We start from the raw sequence: 8,816 nt of genomic DNA, 5'->3' as shown, positions 1-8,816 counted from the left end.
TGTTTCGACAATGTTGAGACAAATATTCGACACAGTCTCTCACAAGAACCATGAGTGGACAGCAAGTGGGCAAACGCAGGCCAAGTTCAGCATTCAATATCATGAGAGATGATAAAAGGCCTCATCTAAGTTGTGCTAAAAATCAGCGAGAGAAAGAATTTTGTGGCATTGGTCATCAGGCTTCCTGAACTTTTATTCCTTTAAAAGCGTTCGGAAAAGCTTCTGTGCTTTCCTATGTCTGTATGGGCCTATGGAGCAGTAGTGGTTTAGAGTCCTATGTTTTTAAAAATGACTTTGGTGATTAAATTAGCTTCCAGAGATGTGTAGATACTCTCCCCCTGCCTCACCCCTCCTTCACACACACACTAAAGCTCATAGAACAAGAAGCGTGCACTGGAGGGAGGTGTTGTCTTCCTTTTAAGTACAACAGCATAATCACTTTAAAATGTGAGAGTTAATAGAATAGGATAATTTAAGTTTATACAATGAAATTATACAGTGTATCTTTAATACTTTTTTTTCCTCTAGAATTGGCCTCTGAAAACAGTGCTGAACAAATCCATGCTTGCCCAGGTCTCCTGCCAGAGTCTATCAATCAGAGCTTTTTATGCATTTGCAGGTGCCAAACAGAGCCTGGATGGAAACAGTTTAGGAGAGGTAGACACAAAACAGTCTCGTAAAAGATGCACTCAAGACTAATTTTAAGACTGTATGATAAAGGATTATCTTGATTTGAAGCATTGTCTTCTATTCAGTTAACTATACATAATAGCAATAGATAACTTGATTTGAAAGCCTACAGACAGTAGTATAGACTTCAGACTAGCACTGTATAGACTTTGCTAATCAAAGTATTTTTACATTAGAAAGCTCACAAGTACCACAACCTTCTGAACCACAGTTCCCCAGTTGGGGGCTGGGCTCTGCAAGCCTCAGACTGCCTGGGAGCCTGCCTCTGTGCTCTTAAGTAATATCAGTGCTGCACCTGAAACTCCAGGTGAGCCATCAGCCATAGCCATGCTCTATAATTCACAGTATTCCTCCATACCATCCACTCAAATTCAGCAACTGATAATAAATTAGTTTCTACAAAGAAAGTAGTAAGTGTACTTACTAAGCCACCAAGTCCTTAAGGTTAGATGAATGAATGAAAGTGCCACCATTTGGCCGTCATTGGCAACAGCTTCCCTTCAACATAAGCCCTAGGATAAGCAATCCAGAAAACAGAAGATATGTTTTTGCTTCCTAGAAAGAGATGCCTTGATTCTACTCCTCAGTAAGTGCAGGCTTGAGAGACCTTAAAGGTAACTTAAAGATTTTTGCTCCGTTCTGTTTTATTGGTCATTCATCCTGGACTTTTTCCCCTGCACTACTACCAAGCACACGCACACTTGGAACAACGGCCAAAAAGGTCTATCTAACCCCACTGTCTGAAGCTTGTATTGGCCAATGCAGAAGAATGGGAAGAACAGAACAAACATACTGCAATGTTTCTCTAAATATTTCTCCCAGCCTCAAACAGTTCTTAGCTGTGGCATTCTTGAGGCAGAAGAAATTATGGTTTTGGAAGTGGGAATTAGGTATAATCTGGCTTCTGGATAAAAAGAAAAGCAGGGGAAGATTAAACACAGTGATCTAGCACGCCTTGTAGTTGAGAGATCAAAGTGTTTTTAGCTATCAATCACAATGAGTTTTGTTTGTTTCTACTAGTAAGGGCTAAATAAAAGAAAATTACTACTGGAAGGACTAAACAAAAGAAAACTGGTATTGTTTCTGCTATGCCAAAAGTTCAAGTGAAATGAAGCACAGAACACACCAAAGAATCAACAAAGAAAAAGCTAGTTCTCAGAAAGGGAAGGTACTTGCATCTTTGCTTAGTTTAACAAGACTAAAACGACTTTTGCTTACTCCACTGACTTCAGACAAGGACAGCTGAAATCACTGCTTGGTTACAGATTCTTCTAACAGATGTAGCAGAAGGAGCTCTGAAGAAAACAAAGACTGGTGTTCTGCCCAAGGTCAAGTGACAAACTGAGATGTTTTTTTTTTCAGCAATGGCTTGTGATGAGATTATATAAAGCAATTGATGCCCCAGCACAGCTAAATATAGCTAGTGTGCTGTGCAGCAGAGCAGAAGGGTGCTTTTGTATTTTGATGTATGATTACTGTTCTATTAAGGCAAAAGAATTTTAAGAACTTTTAAGAAAATATTTGGCTTTTCTGGATAGGTAAAGATGACCTATCTATAAGGGCAGCAGAGGCAAGGTATTTTAATAGTCTGATCAAATAATCTCCAAATTTAGCATTACTTTGCTGCTTATTCGTTCACTTTTCACGAGAGTACATCCATGCTCCAAGTACAGATATCGGCAAGCTTTTCCCATGCTAATTGTTTGATTCTAAAAATGTTAATCCTAACAATAAAGTTAGTGACATGACTGGGAAAGCCCCCTTGGGCTCCTCCTTCTAAATCCTTGTCTGATGTGCACAAAGAGATGCAACACAGAACTTTGCAGCTAGAAACATGTCAGCCTGAAGATGACACCCTCCAGCTGGCCCAAAGTAGTGAGTGTCGCACAACAAATAAAATAAAAATAGAACATTTTAGAGCTTAATGACTTCCACAGAATAAGTTTTATTTAACACTGTAGAGAACATCATGCTGTTGCACACAACATTTTCTGACGAACAGAGAAAGGCAACTGAGTTCTGTGGATAACAACCTATGTTAAAGTGCTCAGAATTTTATGTCCATATTGTGCATTCTCTTAGACATTGTATTCATTTTCACACCCCTGGGCAGCAGATCAGAGTACCAAAGTAGTTTCTGGTACAAGGAAGGCAGCTTTATAATCTATCAGACAGAGAACCTGCCATGATAGACTTGAGTGGAGGGAGGTTGGAGATTGTTAAAGGCTTGCATCACATCTTTAGCTCATTTCCCTTCTTCTAAGATCCTTCACAATATGACTGTTGCAATGTACATGGCAGACATCTCTAAAGGAGTGCCAGAATGTAAAGATTTATTCAAGGAGAAATTGCAGTTTTGGACAAAGAGCTCAAGAAAAAGGCCTGGCACTTGCTTATTTGGCAATCAAAATGAACACAGAAGAAGGATCTGGATCAGACTTTTATGCAGTAGGTTAACTCATTGCAGCATCTCGCCAGTAGATGCCCCGCTTACCTCAGGCTTCTGTTCACAAGCCTGTTCATGCGTGGAGTTGATTTCTCAGCATCTATTATGGAAATGCTCAGTATAACTTAAGTCAGATTATTTCCTTCTGATTAATGATGAGCTGCTTTTTGCTGGCAAATCTGACGTTACTTAGTCTGGACTAAGCAACGTGTTTGCTGCACAATGTTTAGATTAATTTCTGAGGTAAGCAAACAAAAACATACAGCCATCCCCATTCTTGACCTTGACAGGCTGGAGAGGTGGGCCTGTGCCAACCTCATGAAGTTCAACCAGGCCAAGTGTAAGGTCCTGCACCTGGGTCATGGCAATCCCAGGCACAAATACAGGCTGGGCAGGGAATGGATTGAGAGCAGCCCTGAGGAGAAGGACTTGGGAGTGCTGGTGGATGAGAAGCTTAACATGAGCCAGCAATACGCCCTTGTGGCCCAGAAGGCCAACCACATCCTGGGCTGCATCAAGAGGAGCGTGGCCAGCAGGTCGAGGGAGGTGATTCTCCCCCTCTACTCTGCCCTGGTGAGACCCCACCTGGAGTACTGCATCCAGTTCTGGAGCCCCCAACACAAGAAGGACATGGACCAGTTGGAGAAGGTCCAGAGGAGGGCCACGAAGATGATAAAAGGGCTGGAGCACCTCTCTTATGAGGACAGGCTGAGAGAGTTGGGGCTGTTCAGCCTGAAGAAGAGGAGGCTCCAGGGAGACCTGATAGCAGTCTTCCAGTACCTCAAGGGGGCCTACAAGAAAGATGGGGAAAGGCTGTTTAGTAGGGCCTGTTGCAATAGGACGAGGGGTAATGGTTTTAAAATAGAGGGAGGTAGACTTAGATCACATACTAGGAAAAAAATTTTTACAATGTGAGTTATAGAACACTGGAACAGGTTGCCCAGAAAGGTGGTGGAGGCTCCATCCCTGGAAACGTTCAAGGCCAGGCTGGATGAGGCTCTGAGCAACCTGATCTAGTTGGGGATGTCCCTGCTCCTTGCAGGGGGGTTGGACTAGATGACCTTTGAAGGTCCCTTCCAACCATTCTATGATTCTATGATTCTGCATCAAAATAAGCTGATCAAAGTATCTCTTAAGTAGCCTATAAAAGCCAGCTGATCTACTGTTGCTTAAGAAAGCGTTGGTTAAGGTAAAACAAGAATATCCTTAATCCTCATCAATTATTTAAACTGAAACTATACAGGAAAAAAAAGGAATTTCCCTATAGAATCACTCAAGTTTGAAGATAGTTAGCTGTGTCTACCCTCTAGCTGCAACACAAGTGTTTGCACTGTGTGTGAACCTGGTGCTGGCTTTGGGTAAGCAGTCTTCCTTACCCCACAGCAGTATGATACAGCCCTTTGGTTTCTTATGGCTCCTTTCCAGTTTAGCATTGCTCGGGGGTCACTCCGTATGTTGGAAATCCAAGGATCATCATGCGATTCTAAAAAATCCCAGACCGAGATAAGCCATAACGGTTCACTCATACTGCCTGTCAAAGTACACAGTGTTTTAGAAGTGTACACCCCCTATTACGCTATAAACATTAGAACATCTAGTCACTGTAACTGTATACCGAGTTAAACACGTTCTCAGACTGACAGTTGATGTGCTTACTACGATCAAGATAGAGCAAATATCTCCAAGCTCATATTGTAGTAATTACTTACTTTAATGTTGAAACACGACTGGGTTATAAACAATAAGCTCTGTATGAACAGGATACTGCTGTAGATCCAAGGCTAGCATCACATCTTGTTGATGCTGCTTATGACCATTCTGGTCCTGTTTACCCTCTTGCACTGTAAGTCCCCTCTTCCTACAGAAGCAGCTCACCTCTGCCGACTACTCACTAGAAGCAAAGTCACCACAAGAAGAAGGGAAGCTTCTTTAAAAGAGGAAAAACTCCCAAAATGGCCCTTTCCACTACACACAATACCAATGTTCAAACAGGGGCTCCCTACCCATCTTCCATCTAGGGACAGAGGCCCTCAAGGTAGTGTTATTTTTCTGTTGGGGAGGGGGAGGGTTTGTTTGGTTTTTTAAGAGAGAGGAAAAAAAAAAAAAAAAAAGCTTCTTTTGAGATCAGGAGCACTCTTACAAAACTGTAGAAGGAAGACAGAGATCCACACATGTAGCTGTTCTTTCCAGACTGAAATACTAAAATCCTCTACCTCTACAGAAGTGTGTCATTTTGCAGCATGAAGCGTGGTTAAATGTGTATCTAGTTTTGCCTTGCTAATTGTGGGGTTTGCTTTCAAATAAATGACCCTAAGCCTTAGAAAATTTAGTAATACTTGCAGTACATTTCAAGGTCCTTGATGAAAAGGTTTGTAGTCCACATTGAAAGTGTCGCAAAGTAAGTGAAAATACTAACAATTACAAAGCCACTCTCAACCAGAGAGAGTGTTGCCAGTTGGTTTGAGTTGAAGTGATGAACACTTAGATTAACATGTATTGTGTCCCTCATGGGTCTCCATCTAAGCACAGCGTCGGGTTCCCTTATCTACTTCTACCTATTTAAGACATGTCAAATAGGCATTCAAGGCAGAATTGATGATGTATCCATCACATACTTGAAGGCTTCATTTTAAGCTACAAATCAACTGAAGATAAGAAATAGGAACAGTTACAAGAAAGCTTTCATACATATGCTGTGGAAAAATTTGGTCTCCTCAGGGCTGCACATGTGCCATAGAACATGCAAAAAATGTTCATTAAAACCAAAATTTGCTTCTAGTGTTGCTCAACTCAACCCATATGCCTCCCACAACAATTACCAATTCTTAGTGCAGTTTCCATAACTGACACTCCCAATAACTTTAGCTACAAATTTTAATATAACCTCTTTTCCTGGGATAACTGACAGGTCTTTGTGGGCAGTAGCTGCCAAAGAAATCATATTTAGAAAGCCTCCTATGACTCCTGGCTAATAGGACTAGCCCTGGTGCTCTGGAATATCTTCCTGTTGGTCACTTGGCCCGCTATGTTTGTAGCCCTGAATAAATCCTTAAAGTTTCTAGCCACTGTCTGTGGAACTAATATTACTTGATACAGAGTGGATCCACAGTTCAGTGGAAATTTTCCAACCTAAAAATGCCAAACAACTTCAGACCATGCCCATGTAAACTTACAGTTCACTTACAGATTGTGCATGCTCTAGTCTGGAAGTGTTACATCACATCTTGATCTTTTCCTGCAGCTTGAATAAATAAAGTTTTTTGGGGGTTGTTTTAATTCAAACTTCTGAGCAATGTATGAATAAAAAAAAGAATGGCAAAAGTAAGTTGCTAGATGCTCTTTATTTTCCAGTTCAGACGAGGACTCCACTGTGTGGAGTACTTCACAAGATGCAGACCCTGTTCCAAAGGTCCTTCAGCCTTAGAAAACTGCAAAGCATCTGTCTCGACCCTCAATTCAAAGCACCAAATTCAAAGTGCCAAAGTGTTTTGGAACGCCACTTTAAATGGTCAGACAGGAAAGTGGGGTAGGTAGGCAATGGCTGTTGCCTCTTCCCTCGTTCCTACTGCTCACAAAGAAAGCTTAGATGTCTTAACATAAAACAAATGGCCTAAATAGTGAGCAGACAACAGCGACATGCCACAGCTATGGGCATGACCGTCCCTGAGCCTCCCTTGGGAAGGGAGACATGTTACGCACCTAGTGTGTGAAGAAGGGGGAGGGCAGCAATAGTTATGAATCACGCTGAACAGCCCAGCTTCCTGCCCCCTCGTCATTTTGCAAACATCTTTGAGTTTGTTTCAGCAAATATTCACCCATATAAGCTCTGCTGGGGACACTAGCAAATACTGGATTATGAGGTTATATCTAAATTTGGAGACAATTTATTCATTCTTTATTGCTGATACATGACTGAATTCTCTCTAGTTCACATTGCCAGCTTCTGCACGCTCCATGAGAAGTTTTCAGTACAATAAGCCAAAAAGAAAACATGCAACAGTTACTTACCAAAATGAATTTCAATAACAACAAAATCCTATGCAATAGTGGTTAAAGTAGCCAAATTCTAGAGGGTTACATCAAGGATAAGATTTGACTACTTTTTTTCAGTTGCTCTGTCTGGATTTAGAAACACCTGGTTACCCAAAGACTATCTCTCTTCAAATAATCAGCTGAAAGAGGCTGAGGGTTAGTTTTTGAGATCTTTCAGCAGTCAGCCATCAGGACAGAATGGTTGTCCTGCAGAGAAAGCTACAGGAGGTATGGATTTATATAATTTATTCTGACTGCACACATTTGGCTATGTATTACTAACAACAGATTAATGAAATAAAGCATGTACAGGACTTGTTAATTAAAATGAATGCATAGTTCACATGCACCAACAGATTAATATCTGCCCTAAGGAGCACGAAGGGCAGCAGAACAGACAACAGATGCCAGACAGCTCTCAGACTTATAAAACAAAACAATTCCTCTGGCTATACTTACAGAACTGGTTAGTGCCCAACTTCTGCCCTTCTTTTTCTTGTTAAAAGTGAAAAAGCAGCAACATTGCTTTGTACCATTTCTTTGGGTGCTGATAGGAAGAAAGCCCACAGCAGGAACCAGAGCCTCTGGCACCTTGCATGCCGCCCTCCCTTGCCCTGGTCCCCTGCACCCACAGAACCACCTCCTGCTACAGGGCAAGGCAGGCGCATCCCACATGCTGCTGCTCATGCAAGTGCCCAGGCAAGAAGGGCCCAAATGAGGCCTCATGCTCAGAAAGCACCAAGTCTCCTTTGTCATCCAGCCTCCTGATTATCTGTTCCATTTGCCCCTGTAAGGTGGAAACAGGCATCAATGAAAAAAAGCCACAGCAGTGCTTAAAGCTACTCCCTGGCAGAGTTGTGTGCTGGTGGGTGGGGGCTGTTCCTTTACTACTTAGTTTCCTGCTCAGGTCCCTATTCCCTGATTGCTTCTAATTGTTGGGTTTTTTTCACATGCACTGATCGAATTCACCCACTTGCATGTCAGCCAGAAGAAAGCGGCTTTTTGTTTTCCCTTGGGCAAGGAGTTTTCCAGCAGGTGCGTGTTGTTTAGGAGCAGGAGACGTTCCAACCTGACCCAGCTACTGCAGCTGGTAACTTTCATGACCTATGGATGTTTTCAAGTACAGTGAGTAAGTGAAACAATTTTGATAAATGCAACCTAAAGTTCATATCTGCATTACTGATACAAATAGAACGGAAAGGGAATTGTTTTTAACAAACAAAATTTAACAATTTTAACTCTTTACCATTAGTCCATCCACTTTATCCCCATGCTCATAATTAAAGATTGTGCAGTATTTTGAAGATGGTAGAACTGTAGAACAGAACAGAAGCATCAGACTGAAGGGCTTCTGGCACACTCCAGGTATTAGCAACAGCCTGGAAATAACATAATATTGATTTTTCTTTCTTTGCAAGTATTTTCAGTCCTGTTTCCAATACAGAGGCACTTTTGGTAACACTTAATAGAACTTTTTCTGTGTATTTGCCAGAGAGCTGTAGTCAAAACTAACATAAGGCACAGAAACAGATGTGTAAAATGGACTACGCTGCATTGGGACTGATATTGTTGGTCAGTAGAAACTGGAAAGTCCTAGTAGACAAGTGAGCACTCTACAACAGAAGCCCCTCCTGAAGTGCTGATAAGC

This window comes from Chlamydotis macqueenii, chromosome 4 (genome assembly GCF_036417535.1).
Source record: "Chlamydotis macqueenii isolate bChlMac1 chromosome 4, bChlMac1.mat, whole genome shotgun sequence".
Classification (NCBI taxonomy): domain Eukaryota; kingdom Metazoa; phylum Chordata; class Aves; order Otidiformes; family Otididae; genus Chlamydotis; species Chlamydotis macqueenii.
This window is presented reverse-complemented; position numbering follows the sequence as displayed.